The sequence below is a fragment of the Triturus cristatus genome, chromosome 11 (assembly GCF_964204655.1).
Source record: "Triturus cristatus chromosome 11, aTriCri1.1, whole genome shotgun sequence".
Taxonomy (NCBI): domain Eukaryota; kingdom Metazoa; phylum Chordata; class Amphibia; order Caudata; family Salamandridae; genus Triturus; species Triturus cristatus.
Window position 1 is genome coordinate 794,299,593 of NC_140594.1, and position 24,500 is coordinate 794,324,092.

A 24,500-nucleotide genomic window follows, 5' to 3' on the forward strand; every position below is an offset into this window, starting at 1 on the left:
TGGACCTCTCAGCCGCCTTCGACAGGGTCTGCCATCGCACCCTAAAAACACGCCTTCAAGAAGCCGGGATCCACGTGAAAGCCCTCAGCTGGACCACATCCTTCCTCTCCGGCAGAACCCAGAGAGTCCGACTCCCACCCTTCCTATCCGAAGCCACCGACATCATCTGCGGCGTCCCCCAGGGATCATCACTCAGCCCGACGCTGTTCAACATCTACATGACCCCCCTCGCACAAGTGGCCCGTCTGCACAACCTCAACATCATCTCCTACGCCGACGACACCCAGCTCATCCTTTTCCTCACCAAGGACCCACACACCGCCAAAATGAATCTCCACGAGGGAATGAAGGCCGTCGCCGACTGGATGCAGAGCAGCCATCTGAAACTGAATTCGGACAAGACGGAGGTCCTCATCCTCAGACCCACCCCCTCGGCCTGTGACGACTCATGGTGGCCGACAACGCTGGGAACGGCACCCACCCCCACCGACCACGCATGCAACCACGGATTCGTCCTCGACTCCTCCCTCTCCATGTTGAAGCAGATCCACGCCGTCACCTCCTCCTGCTACAACACCCTCCGCAAGCTACGCAGGATCTACAAGTGGATCCCTCCCGAAACAAGGAGAACTGTTACACAGGCCCTCGTCAGCAGCAGGCTGGACTATGGCAACGCACTCTACGCAGGCATCCCAGCCAAGCACCTGCGTCGACTTCAGCACATCCAAAACGCCTCCGCACGACTGATCCTCGACGTACCCCGCCACGGCCACATCACCCCCCCCCTGAAAGACCTGCACTGGCTCCCCGTCAAAGAGGATCACCTTCAAACTCCTCACCCATGCACACAAAGCACTCCACAACGCCAGACCAGCCTACCTGAACGCCAGACTCAACTTCTACACCCCCACACGCCAGCTCCGCTCAGCAAACCTCGCCCTTGCGGCTGTCCCCCGCATCCAACGAAAGACCACCGGCGGAAGATCATTCTCCTACCTCGACGCCAAGACCTGGAACACCCTCCCCACTCACCTACGGCAGACCCAGGACCTGCTCACCTTCAGAAGACACCTCAAGACCTGGCTCTTCGAGCAGTAGCGCCCCCCCCCTCAGCGCCTTGAGACCCTCACGGGTAGGTAGTGCGCTTTACAAATTCAGTGATTGATTGATTGATTGTTTTAAATGGGGAAAAATAAGTGCAGGTACTCATTAAAATAGAGGTGTGGCAAGTGGGCGGGGTTAAGGGCGGGGCTAAGGGCAAAATATGATCATACATAATTACTTCTGTACCAGTTGCAGCAAATATTAAAACACATGAGAAATGTGTTTGTCAAAAAAAAAAAAGATTAACTCATTACACAAAATGAAAGCCATGATGGCACTTTCACCCGAATGGTCGCTGCGCACCTGATTGACAGTGCAGGGTCTGTCTAGAGACCCTGTCCTGTTAAACACAGCGTGGCACAAACCCTCATCCCCCTGCAGAGTGGGGACATTCACATGGGCGCTGCTGGAATCTTTGCCAGCAAATCTGCCAAAGCTGCTTCAGCCGAGTTAATTACTGCCCTTGCACTGGAGGAGAAAACTAACCTGAGCCTGTTGTGCCGCCGAACAGGGTATCGGTACTCTCCCTGGCTACAGAGAAATGCCGGTACTGACGTTAAAAAAATTCGGAAGTGGCGGTACTCAGTACCAGCGAGTACCGGCCCATTTAAAGCAGAGACGAATATGCCTAATAACAATCAAAAGCCATTCACAAAAGACAGTAACAGGAGCCAATTGAAAAGATGGATGGTAAAATGGGCGGAGCTTAAAGTCCATACCTGTTCCTGAGAGACAGGTCAAATCCTGCATAGGCAGACCTGAAACTGGCCAATGGCTACCGGTCAGCCAGGCGTGAGCGGCAGACTTGAAGGTAGTTGGTCAGTGTTAGAAGAGCGTCCAGATGCCTCTGCTCGCAAAGCGCGTTTGTTAACGGACTAGGTGATTCATGCCGTAATGCGACAGACACTCAAGTCTGTCGACCCTGCGGGACCCGGTCCCGACCGCCGTCGGAGTGGTGGTGCCTCACAGGCAGCTTGTTGCAGTGCAGTCCCTAAGCACGGAGCTCAGTCAGGCATCAGAATACGCGCTGCAGCGAGGAGCGATCGCCGACTTGGCTCCTAGAGGTCCGCGCTCTGCCGTCACACCGGCACTGCAACTGCTAACAGTAAGGGTCACTACCGGTCCTTCAATTCTCAAATAACGTGGCGGTTGGTTTAGGTTACACCGGAGGTCTGGGGTCGGAGAGAGCAGGTACTGCCCAATTCCGCATGATGGCGGCAAAGCACTGTAATTCAAATCTGAAGGCGAGTAGTGTGTTCTGTGGCATCCAAGATACAAGGAAACCCCTGTAGTGTTTTCCTGTAAATGATTCTTTTAGGATGGACAATTTTTCTTTTTGAAGCAAATTGGACGTGATCCTGGAGAAAAGTAAAATCTATTTATTCCAGTTGTCGCTCTCACGCTGCCACAATCGCTCAACATTTTCTCGGGTGTTCTGTGCTTGGGTTTATTGACACATTTGACTCTAGTATCTTGTGTATCTGTATCTGGATCCTAAATATTGTGATTAAAAAAAGGAGGCTTGGTATATTTTCGAGTGTGTTGATCAGGTTCTGTTTACAGTATGCTCTTGTTTTAACTGACCCGGCACAGTGTTTTTCGGTTTCCTTCATTTACAGGCGCATTAAACTTGGCGATTAGAGAGCTCCCAACATTGAACCTGCAACACCCTGCCTGGCGCCCTAGACAGTCCTTCGGGCCCCTCACGTATGCAAAACGCAACCTGACTCACTCTTCCCGTTCACAATTCCTATTACATGTTGAATACTCATTTGTGTTTAAGATTATCCCTCTTGCACTGCATTGCACTATCGTAGCACTCAATTGTAAGTGTAAATATCGCGAAACGGGATAATTTCATATTATATACTATAGAAGGAAAAGATGCATCGCGGCAGTAGGGACATTAACCCTCCGACCTATTCCAGGCAAAATTTAGGATACGGCGTCCACACCAGAGAATTGTGGACTTAAGTTGCATGTTACAATAATTTGTTCACAGAACAGTCTCAGGGTTAATGCGCTTGCCACGGGGCTTTGAGTGTAACCTGCAGGCCGCAAGTTAAAAACAAGGCAAGTTAGCTCAGTGGCCCGTGCACATGATGGAAAGATATGCGTGTAACTTGCCATTACTTGTAACCCATTGGTATGGTTAAGTACAAAGAAACCATGCAGCGTGAGTCCCGTTTTGTATGAATATTGATAATTAGTTTATTATAAGCCTAGACTTGCAAGTAAACAATAATTTAAGGTGCATTGAGAAGCCATTATATATGTCTGTATTTATGGATGCTGTGGTACTTCTATAGGACAAACCGAGTTGGGCAGCAATGGAGCTCTGCACAGTGGGCTGAGCTCAGCTGTGTGATCCTTGATCTTACAAAAGGCCTTGACGAACCAAAAGGCAGCATGTTCTGAGACTGCTTGGTAGGTCATGCCTTTCAGGACACTTTAGCTTAACCTTTTCTTAAATCTATATTTTTCTTTGCCGGTGATAAAGTAGACGAGTTTCAATCCCTTTTGTTTCATCCCTTTCGTAGTTAACTTTCGAATTGTAAACCGGAAAATATTCCACGTTTTTGCCTGCGTCCCGTTACTTGATCGTAAAAGAGAGTTAGTAGAGTGCCTGCATTCCCCATGACCGGATTGGACTTTCACTCTGGCCAGTCCCAGTGGGCTGGAAGCCAGGGAGCTGCTTCTCGAGGTGAATGTGTAGCACAGAGAAGTTCTTTAGGAATCACTTTGCAAGTAGCGTTAATTGCTCACGTGCGGCAGAATGTGCGCATCTTAAAACCAACGTACGGTAGAAGTAATGAAACCTAATTTGCGAATATCCACAGTCAACGCATATGGCAAACAAGGAACTTATTTTTTTATTTTTTCACAGCAGTGCACAATATATGCACAGCTATGTCGTATCAAGTGAAGAAACAGCGCAGTGCAAGCCAAGGGTGAAGACGTGAATAGAACATTTAAGACCAAGCATGGCAAAGGTTTTAAGTTCTGTGTTGTGGCTGCAGATAATCTGTATTCACAGAAGCAAGGTCCTCTTCACTCTAGGGCTCCTTACATATTCTCTGTTAATCTCAGGCGTACACAATAGCTGGTACATTTTTCGATTCCCTCCCAACAAACAATTCACATGAGATCTTTATTCGGACAAAAACGAGGGCAAGTCCCTCTGTCCAAAGTGCCACGACTCATTCAGCACATGCACAATGTGGAATATGGGCTCAGGAAGTGGAAAGAAGCCCATACATAGGCCCACAAATTGTAGTGAACATTTAGACACCTTTGGTCATGCTTTCAAGAAAGGTTGAGTTTCACACCAGGGTGAAATCTACAATTCTAAAGTGCATTCACAATCAATTTTTCCAAAAACATTGATTGGGGAAGAGCTCCCTGTCCCACATACACTGGAGTGGTTCAGGCTCACTTGACAAGTGTAATTGCATAATACAGTATGGGGCTGATTTGAACGTATTTGCCAGGGCTGGTTTTGGTTTTCAGTCCAGCCCTTCATTCTTCTGGAAATCTGGAGAAGTGCAGGAGGTGGTGACAAGCTGATCAGATGAAACCTGTTTTCCAAGGTTATTGCATTGCCTCTGGAATCCTGCGCAGGACCTGGAAAAATGAAAGCCAATGAAAAGGTAAGTGCCAAGTATGAGATATTCCCAATCTAATAATATTACAGAGCAAATTATTGAACGGGTGGTATAATCTAGTTAAACATGCAAACGCAGAAACAAATTCCCAGTGTTGTGGGTTGTCTCTGAAATAAAACGAAATACTGAGTAGACTCAAGCAACATAGTAACCTGCCTGGCATTCAGACAGTGAGAGCAATTCTGAAAAAATGATCCACCCATATTGTGCAGTCCTATAAATGAAGTGGGAAGACCCGCACTGTAAGTCTGGCAGGCTGCTCGCCTCACTCTAAATGATACCCTTAATCACTCGGCCTCTGTTTTGGGGTATTGGTTTCCAAATACACTTTTTCTCCTAACATGCAGTAGTTTGTGAAACCACTCGACCCTCATGTCCCTCAGATTATAAGTATATGTAGGGCAGCGTAAGTATGTGTGGTGTGATACATGTTGTTGGACCCGGCCTCGTAGCATGGCTCTACTGGTCCCCGCACCACCTAACCTGGTACCTGCAGCCCCGAGCCCACGGCCTAGCCGATCCTTTCCACCAGAACACACGCACCGACCCGGACATCCTCGTCCATGGCCTCTCTCCCTTCGGCCACCCCGGGCCCGCGTGCCCACTTCATGCACCAAGATGGCCGCCCGGCCCCAGCGCGACCCGGGCCTAGCGGCGCCACTCCGGCTGGAGGACACCACGCTTGCCAGGGGATGAGAGAGGGAGGAGCAGTTTCTATCGCACCTCTGAACTCCCCTGGGACGATGAGTTTCGATCGGCCCTCCGGCCTCCCTGAGAGCTGGCTCCACGCCTGCTGGGTGTCTGGGACTCCTCCCGACCCGGCCCTGAGAGGATCAAAAGACAATGGCAGGAAACCCCGACAAGCGACCCCCAGGTGACAAGACCCCTGCCTGCACAGACTCCGGACATCAAAGAGGGGTCGACCTATAACAAGGGGTGCTCTGAGACTGTCCGGCAGATTCGACGCTGGAACAACGAGAGCCTGCTGACGCGGTCGCAGCTCCTGGAACTTAGAACCCCCTGAGCCCTGCTGAGTGACTCGCGGCTCCCTGAAGATCGTAAGACCTCCGAACTGTACCTGAGCCCTGCTGAGTGACTCGCGGCTCCCTGAAGATCGTAAGACCTCCGAACTTGTACCTGAGCCCGCTGAGTGACTTGCGGCTTCTACCGACTCCACTGGTCCCGCCGGACCCCAACGACAACAAGCCTACCCCCCAGCTCGAGGATTGTGAGCTGTGCGCCGGGTACGTCCTTGCCTTGAACCTTTCACCAGAGACTGTCCCGCTACCCCCTATCCCTTCCGAGACTCATTGAGCCCGCGCTCTCCTTGTACATATTTGCAGTGCTAACCTGTTTGATAAAGAGTGATTCCTAAGAACGCACGGTGTGGTGTTTCTCTGTCGTGTGGTGCCAGAAGTACGATCCTCGATACGGGATTCCTCCTCCTGAGGAGTCTCCCGCCAGTGCCTGGCTGCGATACTTTGAGGGTGGGTCTCAGGGTAGCCAGGACCCCCTTTCCGGGCTCCTCTGAGGTCGCCGTCTAACATTGGTGGCAAGCGACGGGATTCGGGCCCATCACCTAGAGATCGTACCGTGAAAGACGGACGCACTACCGACAAAGATGGCAGAAGGAAACGTCATGATCTCCGCAGAAACCAACGCCAACAGGGTGTTCCAGGTGGAACAACTAGAAGAATACACGCACAAAGAACTAAAGCAATTGTGCAAAGAACTTAAAATCGCTACCACTGGTCTCAACACCAAAGAAGATTTGCAGAAAGCACTGAAAGCTTTGGTGGATGCCGGGGCCTCCCGCCCGGAAGGCACGGGGGAGCGCCCCGACGAAGCCGAACCCCCCCCCAAGGCGAAAGCAGCAGCAATCAGGTGCGAGGCATCGTACCAGACGGGGGCCTATCCCCGGAAGAACTCGCGGACAGAGAGAGAAGCCGCAATCACGAACTCGAGTTAGCCAAACTCAAAATCGAAGGCGAATTAAAGTTAGCGGAAAAAAAGCTAGCAGTAGAGCAAATGCGCGTGCAAGGCGAGCTAGAAGAGAAGAAGCTCCAATGGGAACACGAAGGAAGGAAGCTCCAACTAGAGCACGAACGCAGCTTGAAGGAAATCGAGCTCAAGGCCAGAAGCGAGGAAGGGAGGCCCCCGGGAAACCGAGAGGCGGCCTCCCCAGCGGAGCAGAAGGTCCACATCCCCAAGGACGTGGTCAAAGAATATTATAAAAACGATGACATTCAACAATGGTTCAGGGCCTACGAGGTCGCCATGACCTCCCATCGGGTCCCGCAGAAGGACTGGGGGGCGGGGTTGTGGGGACGGTTTCTGAGCGAAGGAAGAGACACCCTGCTCGACCTACCCATCTCTCTGCAGACCTCCTACAGCCACATGAAAGAGGCTCTACTCACAAGGTACGGTCTCACCCCTGAGATGTACCTTCAGCGATTCCGGGACTGCAGGAAAATCCCGGGCACCACCTGGGTGGAATATGCAAACTTTTTCAGTCGGGCCTTCGATGGGTGGATCAAGGGCAGCAAAGTCACCACCCTTGAGGAACTCACCAACCTCATGTTGTGGGAACACCTGGCTGCGAACTGCTTTGTGGAACTACGCCAGCATCTGCTTGACAGCAAACTCACCGATCCCAGGAAGCTGGCGGTGGAAGCAGACCGCTGGACCAACACCCGGGTCCCCCGGGGCATGGTAGGAGAATACCCCCGAGCCAGTCAGGGACCACCCCGCCAGAGAGGAGGAGGGAACCAGGGAGGGCAGCGAGAGTCCCAGCCTAGCCCCCCAAAGACCCAACCTCCACCTTTTCCAGCGCCCCCCCACCAGTAACCGGACCCCCCGGGAGACGGGGACACCGGGTAACCGTCACTTGCTTTCGTTGCCAGAAGCCCGGGCACTACGCCAATGACCCAGAGTGCCCCATGGCCACCCAAATCACCCCTGCAAGACAGATAGCCAACATAGCTCTGGGGGAGGAGGTTGAGGAAACCGGGGAGTGGGAACCCGCAGCTATGGCCCTAGTATCGCTGGGAGATAGAGAGATGGTCCCTGGTAGCCTCCTGCCCTCCAACACGAAGAAATACGGGCAGCTCGTCAAGATCAATGGCCACCAAATAGAGGCCCTGCGGGAAACCGGGGCCAGCATCACCGGTGTCCTCAGGCACTTAGTCCCCGAGGAGCAGATCCTCCCCAACGTCTTTTGCCCGGTAATTTCCGCAGATAATAGAGAGAGTATGTGTCAGGTAGCCCTGGTGCCGTTTGAGTGGGGTGGGGTGACAGGTAAACTGAGGGTTGCCGTAAGAACGTCCCAGCCGGTCGACTGCCTCTTAGGGAACGACCTGGAGAGTTCTCCCTGGAAGCACGTCGAGCGCAAGGCCCACCTAGGAATGATGGGGCTCCCCGAGTGGGTGTGCGCCACCACCCGATCTATGTCAGCTCGACTTCCCCCCCTGGGAGAAGTCGAAGACGCCTCGACCGAAGAAGTCAGAACAGTAACCCCTGAGGGTCCTCCCGTCCCCCCATCGGAAGGGCCCGTCGCCAGCGACGAACCCTCACCGTCCGACACCGCCCCGGTCCCCGAGTTAGGCGATCTACCCGAATTGGCCCAATGGCGCCACGAGGGCGGGCCCACCCGGGAGGAATTTTGCCGGGAGCAAGCCACTTGTCCTTCCCTGGTCGGACTGCGGCGCCAGGCCGAGGGCCAAGCCGCAGGCGACCAAACTGGAACGCACCGAATTTATTGCGAAAATAACATTTTTTACAGTGAGCAGAAGTCGGTGGAGCTGGGATCCGGACGGGTGCTGGTGGTACCCCTCCGCTTCCGAGACTTCCTCCTGGGCTTAGCCCACGACGTCCCCCTCGCCGGCCACCTGGGTCAAGACAAGACCTACAGCCGTCTCGTGACCCATTTTTACTGGCCTAGAATGAGAGCAACTGTAGAAGCCCACTGCAAGTCCTGTCCCACGTGCCAAGCTAGTGGGAAGAGTGGGGGGAAGCGCAAGGCTCCCCTCCAACCCTTCCCGGTCGTCAGTACCCCCTTCGAACGAGTCGGGATCGACATCGTGGGGCCCCTGGACCCCCCCCACCTCCCAAGGTCACCGTTTCATCCTGGTCCTAGTGGATCACGCCACCCGATACCCTGAGGCTATCCCCCCTACGCACCGTCACGGCCCCCGTGGTGGGCCGGGCCCTGATGGGGATCTTTTCCCGGGTGGGTTTTCCCCGCGAGGTCGTGAGCGATCGCGGCACTAATTTTATCTCGAAGTACATGACGTCCCTGTGGCAACAATGTGGAGTGTCCTATAAGTTCACCACCCCGTACCATCCCCAAGGGAACGGCCTAGTAGAGAGGTTTAACAGGACTCTGAAAGGGATGATCACCGGCCTAGAAGAGCCCCTCCGGCGTAAGTGGGACGTCCTGCTCCCCTGCCTCTTGTTCGCTTACCGAGAAGTCCCCCAGAAGTCCCTAGGGTTCAGCCCGTTTGAGTTGCTCTATGGACACCCCGTCCGAGGTCCCCTCAGTTTGGTTAAGGAAGGGTGGGAGGCGGCACCCCAGACCACCCCACGAGATGTGTTCCAATATGTTCTGACCCTCCGGAACCAGACCAGGAAGTTCCGAGCACTGGCCGAGGCCAACCTAGAGGCAAGCCAAGAAGAGATGAAGCGCTGGTACGACCAGAATGCCACTCTGGTCGAGTTCCAGCCGGGCCAACAAGTATGGGTCATGGCCCCCGTGAAGCCAGGCGCCCTCCAGGACAGGTGGACCGGGCCCTACAAAGTGATTGAGCGGAAGAGTCAAGTCACATACTTGGTGGACGTCCAGTCGCCTCGGGATCCCCTTCGGGTCCTTCACGTGAACTGCCTCAAGCCTCACTTCGTGCGGACAGAACTGAGCCTCCTGCTGGCCACCGATGACGGGGCCGAAGATGAGTCCGATCCCCTCCCGGACCTCCTGTGTGTCAAGGAGCAGGATGGCTCCGTGGAAGGAGTGAACCTCTCCCCAGCTCTCACTGTCCAGCAACAAGAGGACTGCCGCTAGCTCCTAGGACAATTTGCCGACCTCTTCTCCCTGATCCCCCGAGTCACCGACTGGTGTGTCCATGACGTGGACACCGGGGACAGCCCGCCGGTGCGACACCGAGCATACCAGGTCCCTGACCGGGTCCGGTCCTGCATTCAAGCTGAAGTCTCGAAGATGTTGACCATGGGGGTAATCGAGCCATCTGACAGTCCCTGGGCCAGCCCCGTGGTCCTGGTCCCGAAGGCAGCGGCCCCCGGTGTTGCCCCCGAGCTCCGATTCTGTGTGGACTACCGGGGGCTCAATGACGTCACCCGAGCCGATGCCCACCCCATTCCACGGGCCGACGAGCTCATTGACCGACTCGGGGCAGCCCAGTTCCTCAGCACATTCGACCTCACCTGCGGATACTGGCAGATTGCGCTCACCGAGGGAGCCAAGGAGCGGTCCGCCTTCTCCACCCCAGATGGGCATTACCGCTTCCGCGTAATGCCCTTCGGAATGAAAAATGCCCCGGCCACCTTCCAGCGACTGGTGAATAGAGTCCTGGCCGGGCTGGAACAGTTCAGCGCGGCCTATCTAGACGACATCGCCGTTTTCAGTTCCGAATGGAGTGAGCACCTCCAGCACCTCCGGAGGGTGCTAACCGCCCTGCGCCAGGCAGGCCTCACAGTAAAAGCCAGCAAGTGCCAAATTGGGCAAGGATCAGTAGTCTACCTAGGGCACTAGGTCGGGAGTGGCCAGGTCGCCCCTCTACAGCCGAAGATCGACGCCATCTTGGCCTGGGAACCCCCCACCACCCAAACGGAGGTCCGAGCCTTTCTGGGCCTCACTGGCTACTACCGAAGATTCATCCGGGGGTATGGCAGTCTTGTCGGCCCCCTCACATCCAAAAAACAGCCAAAGAAGGTGCAGTGGACGACTGCCTGCCAGGAGGCGTTCGATGCCCTAAAGAAGGCCATGTGTACTGCCCCCGTCCTCCAGGCTCCCGACTACTCCAAGGAGTTTGTAGTGCAAACCGATGCCTCCGAGCATGGCATTGGGGCCGTCCTGTCCCAGGTGAATGACCAAGGCCTAGACCAGCCCATCGCCTTCCTCAGCCGGCGGCTGTTGCCCAGAGAACAGAGATGGAGCACCATTGAGCGCGAAGCCTTTGCCGTGGTCTGGGCACTCAAGAAACTACGCCCCTACCTGTTCGGCACCCATTTCAAAGTCCAAACCGACCATCGGCCCTTGCGATGGCTCATGCAGATGCGAGGAGAAAACCCCAAGCTACTGCGGTGGTCAATCTCCCTCCAGGGGATGGATTTCACCGTAGAACATCGCCCTGGTACGGACCACGCCAACGCTGACGGCCTCTCCCGGTTCTTCCGCCTCAGCGAAGAGAACCCCCCAAGATGATGGGCAGTTCTCTCCGGCTTTCAGCTGGGGGGGGACGCGTGTTGGACCCGGCCTCGTAGCATGGCTCTACTGGTCCCCGCACCACCTAACCTGGTACCTGCAGCCCCGAGCCCACGGCCTAGCCGATCCTTTCCACCAGAACACACGCACCGACCCGGACATCCTCGTCCATGGCCTCTCTCCCTTCGGCCACCCCGGGCCCGCGTGCCCACTTCATGCACCAAGATGGCCGCCCGGCCCCAGCGCGACCCGGGCCTAGCGGCGCCACTCCGGCTGGAGGACACCACGCTTGCCAGGGGATGAGAGAGGGAGGAGCAGTTTCTATCGCACCTCTGAACTCCCCTGGGACGATGAGTTTCGATCGGCCCTCCGGCCTCCCTGAGAGCTGGCTCCACGCCTGCTGGGTGTCTGGGACTCCTCCCGACCCGGCCCTGAGAGGATCAAAAGACAATGGCAGGAAACCCCGACAAGCGACCCCCAGGTGACAAGACCCCTGCCTGCACAGACTCCGGACATCAAAGAGGGGTCGACCTATAACAAGGGGTGCTCTGAGACTGTCCGGCAGATTAGACGCTGGAACAACGAGAGCCTGCTGACGCGGTCGCGGCTCCTGGAACTTAGAACCCCCTGAGCCCTGCTGAGTGACTCGCGGCTCCCTGAAGATCGTAAGACCTCCGAACTGTACCTGAGCCCTGCTGAGTGACTCGCGGCTCCCTGAAGATCGTAAGACCTCCGAACTTGTACCTGAGCCCTGCTGAGTGACTCGCGGCTCCCCGAAGTTCGTAAGACCTCCGAACTTGTACTTGAGCCCTGCTGAGTGACTCGCGGCTCCCTGAAGATCGTAAGACCTCCGAACTGTACCTGAGCCCGCTGAGTGACTCGCGGCTTCCACCGACTCCACTGGTCCCGCCGGACCCCAACGACAACAAGCCTACCCCCCAGCTCGAGGATTATGAGCTGTGCGCCGGGTACGTCCTTGCCTTGAACCTTTCACCAGAGACTGTCCCGCTACCCCCTATCCCTTCCGAGACTCATTGAGCCCGCGCTCTCCTTGTACATATTTGCAGTGCTAACCTGTTTGATAAAGAGTGATTCCTAAGAACGCACGGTGTGGTGTTTCTCGGTCGTGTGGTGCCAGAAGTACGATCCTCGATACGGGATTCCTCCTCCTGAGGAGTCTCCCGCCAGTGCCCGGCTGCGATACTTTGAGGGTGGGTCTCAGGGTAACCAGGACCCCCTTTCCGGGCTCCTCTGAGGTCGCCGTCTAACACATGTAATATACATTTCAAAGATTTGGCTTTTTGTAATCTGAATTTGGGATATGCAATACTGTTGGGTGTACAGCAAATAAAGCTTAGGCTTCTCATAATAACTTTTTCAGGGTACAGTGCTTCTGCTCCCGTGGTCAGTTCAAATATCTATACACTACAATCATTATGTATTCATTTTGTGTTTTTCTTTTAGCAGTGTGCAGAGATATACTTTTTAGGTATCGCCTACACAGCGCTTGCGCTGTTTGTGAAATCCTTTTGTATTTACTATAAAACTTCAAAGGGGTTTGCACCCCACCTCCATGCTTGCCTTTCATTGGTTCCTGTGCTTGCCACGTACTTTCCCCCATTTCTATTGGCTGTAACACATTCCCTTCATTTACCCATGCTTGTTCCTTGTGTGCTTCTCGTATCAGTTTCCCATCGGCAAAGTACTATTGCCACCCGCTTTTGTGGAACTTATTATTTATTTATTTGATTTCGACACACAACGCTTACTTTCAGCAGAGTGCACGACTCTGCTAATATGCAGTCTTCTATCTGTTTCTGTTGGCTCGCCTCTATTTGTTGGCTTGTTGCTATTAATAGCTTTGCGCTCACATAGACAGCCCAACTTTAATATAGCCGCCTCTCAGGACGTTGTCTTGTTCTTAGTGTTGCCTTATGATCCTTCCCTGGGGACTCTGTTTTCAGTGGCCCTTCACCCCACAGTCCTTTGCAGGTACATTTTTATTTCAGTTAGTTCACCATGAGTTTATGCGCATGCAGTTTTAAACCAGGTATCGTACTTCTGCTGTTCGCCATGGGCTTACTTGCCTTTCAGCCCTTTGTTGGCTCATTCCTTCATTCACTGGAGTGATGCCTGTTACATCTCTCATCCTCCTCTGCTCCCGTCAGCCAAGAGCACATTCCATCTCAAAATGATGTTATTCGTGTAACTTGAGGGCGTGTTTCTAGGTCTATGTGCAAATCTCTACCCCTCTCACAGGACCCACCTCTTTTTTTTCCTGATAGTGTTGTCTGTTTGCAGTCTATGCTGGTGCCTGTTTCTGGTCATTGTGCGGTGCACTTGGTGTTTGCATACTGTCCTTTCATTGCATATTCGTAACCTGTTGGACAGGTAGTTCTAGGTTCAGAACGCGAAGGTGGGGCCCTGCAATCGCAGCTCCTATACCTCCTGCCATTCTTCAGATGGGACAGTCCTCTCTACCAGGGTTTTAAGTGGACAGGGTCCCTCTCTAACAGCTAGTTTTGATTAAAAAGGGCATTGAAAAGGGTTCCTTTCTGGCCCTTCATTCATGTCCTTAATTTTACTGGAAAAAACTCATTGATTAATTAACATTTTTAACGTTCATTGTCAAGTTGATCCATGTGAGCAATATCATTCCAGTTTATATTTCACAGTTTGCTTAATTTTGTATTCTAAGAGTGTTAGCTATTTCTAGGATGTTGCAATACTGTATTTCTTTTTGTGTTGTATATTGTTCTTGTGCAGTTCTGTTAGATCTGACAGCCTTTGGTGTGGTCTACCACCAAACATTTTGCATTCTTCCCTCCCGTTTGCTGAAATTGGTTTTCGTTTGCCTTGGGACTCCGCACTTTACCACTGCTAACCATTGTTAAATGCTTTTTGCTCTCTCCAGCTTGGTGTGCCTGCACCCTCATCATGCCATTATTTGTTTGTATAAAAAAAATATATATTCTGAAACACATCTCACTGAAGTAAGTTTCAAGGAACAATTTCTAGATTATTAAACCCATAGGCAAAACTGATGCATTACCAATGCTTGTTTTTAGTAGCGATACCATTCAGAGCCCATTTATTGAACATCAACTGGATAGTGTTTAGGAGCATATGCCAAAATATACTACGTGATTTAGGAGTCTCAGATAACCCTGGGCGTAGTTCGCGAAGTAGCACTTCACGAAGCTACGCAAAGTGCAGTTCGCACTATGCGAGCTACGTGTAGCACTTCGCGAACTGCGTAGTACCTTGTTCGCACTGTGCCAGATGTCGTTTTCAATGATTGCACAGTGCCAGTTGCTTGTCCGCACTGTGCAATCATTGAAAATTGCATCTTGCACAGTGCGAGCTGTAGTTTTCTGCTGCTCGAGTAGATTTTTACTCGAGCGGCAGCTTTCTCAACGCGAACTGGTAGTTTCTCATCGCGAGCGGTCGCAAGCATACACGACCACTCGCAATGAGAAACCTGACCTCCTCGCGTTGGGAATCTCGCCGGGAGGTTTATTTTCCATGCTCGCGATCGCCAATTTGATGTTGCTGATCGCGAACAAGCAAAAAGTCTCGCCGGGATGTCATTTTGCTTGCTCGCGGTCGCCAACTTGACGTTGAGGACCGCGAGCAAGCAAAAAATGACCGCAGCACTACGCTATGCGTGTTCGCACTGTGCTACGTGCAATTCGCGTAGTGCGAAGTAGCGCGAACTTCGCAAACTACGCAAGCTTAGCGTAGTGCTTTGCCCAGGCTTAGTCTCAGACCCTGTAATTTGCTGCAATTCAACGTTTGCGACTGCTAAATCACTTTTCCCTAGTCACTAAACCCATTTTGCAATTTAGAATCATTTCTTAGAATTGCAAAATGGGGTTGGAAATTATTATAGATTCACAATTTGGGAGGATCTTGTTTTTGGGTGTTCCTTTCACAATGTGGATCAGCACTATATGTATCCAGAGTTTTGCCACTGTAATTATGGACATAAACTGTTGACCATTTACTGAGTCCCAAGTTAGGTTGGTGGATTAGCCCAAGGAGGAGGGCCCCCTTTGTGCTTCTTTGTTTTAGGAGTCAGGATGGCAACTTAATGAGAAGTACGCACATGGCCTGTTCTTGGTGAAGTTTTTCAAAATAGATTTTTTTTTTTAAAGCAGTACCACTTCTTTTAAGGAAATCGTCCTGCTATAAAAGAAAATACAATCTTAGGGATGTTCGATTGCTGTCCCTTGCAGGCCACAATCTCGATTATTGCAGCAAATCACAGGGGTTGTAAATTGAGGCGTGCCAAGTGAATATTCGTTAGATTGGTCATTCGGCAATGCCGTGAGAATAACTGTTTTGCCAACCAGCCTATTTGTACATAGATTGGTTCGCAAAATTAGATAGTGGTCACAGAAAGTTGGGCTGCCAATTGAGAACACTTTTTGCAACCAGTATTTTACTACATCTGGCCCTTAATTCTGATTATCAAAGAAATAAAGCAAATAGAAAGTAATATTTAAGAAGCAAGGAGAGGAAGTTAAATGAGTAGGTAAGGTTCCAGTGCCACCTTATAAAGCAGTAAGGGAGATGTGTGAAACACTTGAAGCAGCTCCCTCAGCTGTCCTGGTCTGTGATATGCAGCAAGCCCTTTTGTGACTTGATGATGATATATACTATAAACCTTGATATATTAACTTTGCTTGCAAGTTTTGCTTGAGTATTTATAGTAGTGTAAGTTTTTATTGGACCTTGAAATGGATGTTCACGCTTTGCTGGTGCAGCATCTGGAGGATGATAGTTTTATTTTTGTGTGTGTAGATTTGCTACATGCCTTCTGTTCTACAAAGCATAACATTAAAGGATTTTAAAAAAAAGTGTGCAGTGCTCAATAAAGACAGCACCCAGTGGTAAAATGTCTTCTTCAGAATGACCTTGCTAAAGCTCCTGTTAAACAAATAATGGAATTCTGAATGAAAAATGCACTATAGTTCTGCAGCGGGCATCAATTTAAATAAAAGCGGTTTAGCATCTCTATCTCACACCAACCAGAGTTGGTCCTTGCTCCCACTCAGTGTTTTTCACTTCTCTGCGAGAGACCTTTGCTGTTGTGTATGAGAAGATCAGCAGCTATACATCACAAAAACTGTCAATCCCTATTTCTAAGTTCAGTCAATAATAAGAGTTTTGAATAGTTGAAATGGTTTTATGCTCATTAAAAGTTTTCATAAGTTATTTATCTTATTTTAAAATTGGTTCAAAATACATCAATTCCATTACGGAATTGATAGTAAAATATAGTTGGAAAAAGTCATATGAAATACTGCAATACAGGTTGTTCCATTAAGCAAAGAATCCCTATTCTAAAATGTTGAAAAGCGGATTATACGCAGGGATAATTATGTACCTACCACTAGTAATAAAGCCACTAACACGGTATAGGGTCCAGTAGAGTTCTCAGTAAATTAGCCTCTTGCTCAACCCTTGGTAGCTGACAACGAGCATTCAGGCCTAACTTAGGAAACAGGAGTGTAACGCATTTAAAAACACTGATACTGCAAATAAGTATGTCGGGATTCATGCCACAGCTCAGCTATCTTGACTGTCACAATTTACTGGCATGACTCGTTTCATTCCACCCAACACTTATGAATGAATAAATGTCTTGCACATATTACATTCTGTTGGTAATAGCTAGCTGCAGCTGGTGTTCTCCGGTTTGTTTGAAAAGGCTTAATAGCTTTTAGAAATGTTTTACCAATGCATATGCAAGGCACCACAGAAACATCCAAATAAACATCAAGCAAGCGGCATAGATTAACTCAACGTGAACATTCCGGAACACATCCCTCATCAAATTAATCATCTGCACCTTTTCCTTGCTATAAGCAATTAGAACATGACTATTGTGAACATTCTAAAGCATCTTCTAGATGGCAGCCTCATTAAGTTAATTATCCACACCTGTTCCTTGTTACAAAAAATTAGAATTTGACCTTTATGAACTTTCTGAAGCAGTCTTATTTAAAAAACATCCACCCTCCTTTGCTTAGCCTCTTCGCCTGCCACTTACCTGTTTCAAGGATTCCAGGACTCTGTCCTGCCAGCTCCCTTGTTCCTTACACTTCAACCTCACCGCAAAGGAAGTCCAGCATCAGTCTTGCACCTGGATTTGAGAAACGAGAAGAAAAGGAGGGACGCATTAACAGACTTGATTTCGCTATACCTGGAGCTCAGTTGCAACATTGTGCTTCCAGACAAGGTAACCTGTGTTTTTGTTCATCACTCCAGCTGCAGTTGGAGGACATGTCCCTAGCTGTAAGCACTGAAAAAGGACTCCTAGATTAAGTTGGTGGAGCCAGGCAGAAGAAAGGTGTGGCCACTATTGTTGAAGTTGATGCACGGTGTGCCACGCTGCAGACATTAAAACATGAATGCGTGGCTGGAAAAAATAAAAAATAATGTGTGGCGTGCTGCACTGATTTTAAGAAACTATATTATGTTGTGTGCAGTTTCAACAACAAGTTCTGCGAGTCGCAAATAAGAAAAGAAAAGTGTTGTCGCCATTACTGCAGCTAAAGCCCAAAAACGTGAGCTAAAGCGCGGCATGCATCATGCTTGATAAAAGGAAAAGCGGTTGCTGGAGAGCGTGTTATTTCAGAAAATAGTGCTCACAGACTTATTAAAACAAAGGGAGTAACAACACATGTAATGGGGCAGTCCTCATGGGAGGTTACAAGGACCGACCACCGCTGCATCCACTTCACCTTCAAGAAACCAACCACGCACCACCGCACCCAACAACTCCCCCGTCGCTGCTGGAGCAAAGTCACCGAAGACCACCTGACCTCCACCCTCGCCCAGAACCCACCAGAGGCCTCCACCAACCCAAACACAGCAGCCCGCAACCTCAGACAGTGGATCGAAGACTGCGCCAACACCCTCGCTCCACTCGGGAAACCCCCCATCAACCACGCCCGCAAGAAAGCCACCTGGTTCACCGACGAGCTACAGACCTCCAAACGCGCCTGCCGGAAACTGGAGAATAAATGGCTCCGCGAACGCACACCAGACAGTCATGCAGCCCACAAGGACGCCACCGGTAGACACAACCAGTTCATCAGAACGACCAAAAGATCCTCCTTCAAAATCCGACTGGACAACAACGCACACGACAGCAAAGAGCTCTTCAGCATTGTGAAGGAACGCTCCAACGCGAACAACGTCCCGCCTTCACAAGAATTGTGCAACGCTCTGGCAACCTTCTTCCACCAGAAGATCGCAGACATCCACAACAGCTTCAACACCCCGATCGACCCGATCACGCCAGACTCCACCCCCACGAACACCACCTGGGCCAACCACCTGACCTCCTGGACCAACGTCAACGACTAAGAAACACGCATGGTCATGAACTCCATCCACTCGGGATCACCGTCCAACCCATGCCCTCACCACGTGTTCAACAAAGCCGACGCAACCATCGCACCCCAACTACGGAAGGTCATAAACGCCTCCTTCGAGACTGCCACATTCCCGGACAGCTGGAAGCACGCCGAAATCAACGCCCTCCTCAAGAAGCCCAAGGCGGACCCCTACGACCTCAAGAACTACCGACCCATCTCCCTGCTCCCCTTCCCGACGAAGGTCATCAAGAAAATCGTCAACGCACAACTATCCCGCCACCTCGAAGACAACAACATCCTGGACCCGACCCAGTCCGGGTTCAGACGAAACCACAGCACTGAAACAGCCCTCATCGCCGCCACAGATGACATCAGGCGCCAACTCGATAACGGCGAAACCTCAGCCCTCATCCTCCTGGACCTCTCAGCCGCCTTCGACAGGGTCTGCCATCGCACCCTAAAAACACGCCTTCAAGAAGCCGGGATCCACGTGAAAGCCCTCAGCTGGACCACATCCTTCCTCTCCGGCAGAACCCAGAGAGTCCGACTCCCACCCTTCCTATCCGAAGCCACCGACATCATCTGCGGCGTCCCCCAGGGATCATCACTCAGCCCGACGCTGTTCAACATCTACATGACCTCCCTCGCACAAGTGGCCCGTCTGCACAACCTCAACATCATCTCCTACGCCGACGACACCCAGCTCATTTTTTTCCTCACCAAGGACCCACACACTGCCAAAATGAATCTCCACGAGGGAATGAAGGCCGTCGCCGACTGGATGCAGAGCAGCCATCTGAAACTGAATTCGGACAAGACGGAGGTCCTCATCCTCGGACCCACCCCCTCGGCCTGTGACGACTCATGGTGGCCGACAACGCTGGCCCTGCTGTTTTGCCTTGTCAATCTGCTTTTGTTAAATTGTATTGCCTGTTTTTTTCTGTATTGTGTATTTCCTTCCTGTTTGCCGCTGTTTTTGCCGCCGTTCACCCTCCCTCCCCGCCACTGCCGCGAAACCCCGCCCCTTTTGCCTTCTGTACCCTCCCCGCTCCCGCCTCCCAGCTGCTCCGCCCCCCCGCGCACTTGGCCATATATGGCGACCGTGCGACGCAGGTGAGTGTGACCTAGCTCTAGGACACCCCCGCGCCGCACGGCCACCAGCTGCTGCGTGTGCTCTCCCTCCCTGCCTGACTGCCTCGCTACCGGCGCGTGACCACGCCCCCGGCCCCCGAGCGGCGTGGTCCCTGCTCTCCTAACCTGCCCCTGCTGTTTTGCCTTGTCAATCTGCTTTTGTTAAATTGTATTGCCTGTTTTTTTCTGTATTGTGTATTTCCTTCCTGTTTGCCGCTGTTTTTGCCGCCGTTCACCCTCCCTCCCCGCTTCCCGCCACCGCCGCGAAACCCCGCCCCTTTTGCCTTCTGTACCCTCCCTGCTCCCAGCTGCTCCGCCCTCCCGCGCACTTCGCCATATATGGCGACCGTGCGAACGCGCAGCGGTCACGTGCAGCGGGCGCGCCGATTGTGCGCCGATTGTGCGCCGAAGGTAAGCCCGTCTACGCCCGTCCGCGCCTGGACCACGCCCAGTGCCAGGACCCCTGGCCCCCGCCTAAGCAAGACAACCCGCCGGACCTACGACGCCGCAACACTCTTCGCACTCAACCCCGGCCGAATCCCGGGATGCTACCGAGCCACCCCGAGACGCACCCACGGACCCTTCAGCTGCCACGCCTGCAAGTTCACCTGCATCCGGACCTGCCCGGCACCAGCACCGACCAAGCCGAACACCAGCAGCAACCACCTCAAGTGCATCCTGCTCAACACCCGCTCCGTCCACAGACACGCCATCGAACTCTGGAACCTCCTAGACGCCACAGCCCCTGACGTTGCCTTCATCACAGAGACCTGGATGAACGCCTCTTCAGCGCCCGACATCGCCATCGCCATCCCAGAGGGCTACAAGATCACCCGGAGGGACCGCACCGCCAACCAGATGGGAGGAGGCATCGCCATCATCCACAGGAACACCATCCGAATCACGACGAGCACCGACAACACCCTCACAACCGCCGAACACCTGCACTTCCAGATCCACACCGACCCGAAGACCACCCTCCGAGGCACCCTGATCTACCGACCCCCGGGACCACGCACTCAATTCAGCGAGGACATCGCCGACTTCGTCAGCCCGCATGCCCTCCCCTCCGCTGACTACATCCTCCTAGGGGACCTCAACTTTCACCTGGAGAACAACAACGACCGCAACACCAGCACCCTGCTCGACAACCTCGCCAACCTTGGACTCAAGCAACTGGTGAACACCCCCACCCACCTCGCCGGACACACACTCGACGCCGTCTTCTCATCCAGCAAAGACATCGCCTTCAGCCACGCCACGGAACTCCACTGGACAGACCACAGCTGCGTCCACTTCACCTTCAGAAGAACGACGATCTACCACCACCAGCAACAGGTTGCCCGAAGAAACTGGAACAAGATCACAGCCGACCAGCTCGCCGCTTCCCTGAGCCAGCATCCTCCTGCCAGCTCAGAGAACCCCAGCCAGGCTGCCGACAACCTCACGAAGTGGATCAGCAACTGCGCGGACGAACTCGCCCCTCTGAGGACCCCGCCCAGCAGACCCGGCAGCAAGAAAGCCCCATGGTTCACCGACTAACTCAAGAGCTCCAAGAAGAACTGCCGAGCCCTCGAGAAAGTCTGGAGAAAGGAACCTACACTGGACAACTTGACCGCCCTCAAACTCGCCACCCGGAAGCACCACCAATTGATCCGCACCGCCAAGAAAACTACATTCAAGGACCGGCTGGACAACAACGCACACAACTGCAAGGAACTCTTCAACATCGTGAAAGAGCTCTCCAACCCCAACGCCGGAAACAACGACATCACCCCTTCGCAGGACCTCTGCAACTCCCTCGCCTCCTACTTCCACAACAAGATCGCGGACATACACAACAGCTTCAGCACCCATCCGACGCACGCCACAACCACAGCAACGCCGCCCACCACCACCATCCGAGCCTGGACTCCGATCAGCACCGATGACACCGTCCGCATGATGAACTCCGTCCACTCCGGATCTCCGACTGACCCCTGCCCTCACCACGTCTTCAACAAGGCCGACGCTGTCATCGCACCCCACCTGCGGGACATTGTCAACACCTCCTTCGACACCGCCACCTTCCCCGAGAGCTGGAAGCACGCCGAACTCAGCGCTCTACTCAAGAAACCTACAGCAGACCCCACCGAACTCAAGAACTACCGCCCCATCTCGCTCCTCCCGTTTCCAGCCAAAGTCATCGAGAAGACCGTCAACAAACAGCTGGCCGCCTTCCTCGAGACGAACGGATCCCTCGACCCCTCACAGTCCGGCTTCCGAGCCAACCACAGCACCGAGACCGCCCTCATCGCCGCCACCGACGACATCCGAACCCTGATGGACAACGGAGAAACAGCGGCCCTCATCCTCCTAGACCTCTCCGCGGCCTTCTACACCGTCTGCCACCGCACCCTTGTGCAGCGCCTCAGCAACGTCGGAGTCCAGGAGAAGGCACTGGAATGGATCGTCTCCTTCCTCAACGGAAGAACACAGAGAGTCCGCCTGCCACCGTACAAGTCAGAGGCCACCGAAGTCATCTGCGGCGTCCCTCAAGGATCCTCGCTGAGCCCTACCCTCTTCAACGTCTACATGAGCCCCGTCGCGGCCATCGCACGCCACCACAACCTCAACATAATCTCCTACGCCGACGACACCCAGCTGATCCTCTCCCTGACCAACGACCCCGCCGCCGCCAGAGCCAACCTGCACGAAGGGATGAAGGAGGTAGCCGAGTGGATGACGACCAGCCGTCTGAAACTGAACTCAGACAAGACGGAGGTCCTCATCCTGGGCTCCACACCCACCGCCTGGGACGACTCCTGGTGGCCCCCCGCCCTGGGCACCGCACCCAAACCGACAAACCACGCACGCAACCTGGGCTTCATCCTGGACTCCTCCCTCTCCATGACCAGGCAAGTCAACGCCGTCTCCTCAGCATGCTTCAACATCCTGCGCATGCTACGGAAGATCTTCTGGTGGATCCCCACGGAGACCAGGAAGACCGTCACCCAGGCCCTCGTCACCAGCCGACTGGACTACGGCAACGCCCTCTACGCCGGAACCACCGCCAAGCTCCAGAAGAGACTCCAGCGGATCCAGAACGCCTCAGCCAGACTCATCCTCGACATCCCACGAAACAGCCACATCTCCGGACACCTAAGAGACCTTCATTGGCTCCCCGTCAACAAAAGAATCACCTTCCGTCTCCTCACCCACGCACACAAAGCCCTACACGATCAAGCACCGAGCTACCTCAACACCCGAATCAACTTCTACGCTCCCAAACGTCACCTCCGCTCAGCCAGCCGCGCTCTCGCCACCGTCCCACGCATCCGTAGAGCGACAACAGGAGGAAGGTCCTTCTCCTACCTGGCCGCCAAGACCTGGAACTCCCTCCCAGCCGACCTGCGCCTGACCCAAGACCACCTCTCCTTCAGGAAGAAGCTCAAGACCTGGCTGTTCGAGCAGTAACGGCACCCCCCCCCCCCCCCTAAGCGCCTTGAGACCCAACGGGTAAGTAGTGCGCTCTATAAATGTCACTGATTGATTGATTGGGAACGGCACCCACCCCCACCGACCTCGCACGCAACCACGGATTCATCCTCGACTCCTCCCTCTCCATGTCGAAGCAGATCCACGCCGTCACCTCCTCCTGCTACAACACCCTCCGCAAGCTACGCAGGATCTACAAGTGGATCCCTCCCGAAACAAGGAGAACTGGTACACAGGCCCTCGTCAGCAGCAGGCTGGACTATGGCAACGCACTCTACGCAGGCATCCCAGCCAAGCACCTGCGTCGACTTCAGCACATCCAAAACGCCTCCGCACGACTGATCCTCGACGTACCCCGCCACAGCCACATCACCCCCCACCTGAAAGACCTGCACTGGCTCCCCGTCGAAAAGAGGATCACCTTCAAACTCCTCACCCATGCACACAAAGCACTCCACAACGCCAGACCAGCCTACCTGAACGCCAGACTCAACTTCTACACCCCCCACACGCCAGCTCCGCTCAGCAAACCTCGCCCTTGCGGCTGTCCCCCGCATCCAACGAAAGACCACCGGCTGTCCCCCGCATCCAACGAAAGACCACCGGCGGAAGATCATCCTCCTACCTCGCCGCCAAGACCTAGAACACCCTCCCCACTCACCTATGGCAGACCCAGGACCTGCTCACCTTCAGAAGACACCTCAAGACCTGGCTCTTCGGGCAGTAGCGCCGCCCCCCCCCCCCCCCCTCAGCGCCTTGAGACCCTCACGGGTAGGTAGTGCGCTTTACAAATTCAGTGATTGATTGATTGATTGTTTTAAATGGGGAAAAATAAGTGCAGGTACTCATTAAAATAGAGGTGTGGCAAGTGGGCGGGGTTAGGGGCGGGGCTAAGGGCAAAATATGATCATACATAATTACTTCTGTACCAGTTGCAGCAAATATTAAAACACATGAGAAATGTGTTTGTCAAAAAAAAAAAAGATTAACTCATTACACAAAATGAAAGCCATGATGGCACTTTCACCCGAATGGTCGCTGCGCACCTGATTGACAGTGCAGGGTCTGTCTAGAGACCCTGTCCTGTTAAACACAGCGTGGCACAAACCCTCTCACCCCCCTGCAGAGTGGGGACATTCACATGGGCGCTGCTGGAATCTTTGCCAGCAAATCTGCAAAGGCTGCTTCAGCCGAGTTAATTACTGCCCTTGCACTGGAGGAGAAAACTAACCTGAGCCTGTTGTGCCGCCGAACAGGGTATCGGTACTCTCCCTGGCTACAGAGAAATGCCGGTAC

At 53.2% G+C, this 24,500-nt stretch overlaps 1 long non-coding RNA gene across 1 annotated transcript; it reads right to left on the minus strand.

Moving 5' to 3' along the window:
• Positions 1–3,736: 3,736 nt before the first annotated feature.
• On the minus strand, positions 3,737–24,500 carry LOC146785453 (uncharacterized). Its single transcript, XR_014970417.1, has 3 exons — positions 24,436–24,500; positions 17,264–17,356; positions 3,737–4,728 (listed from the first exon to the last, which is right to left on the minus strand). It is a non-coding gene; the product is annotated as an uncharacterized LOC146785453 (long non-coding RNA).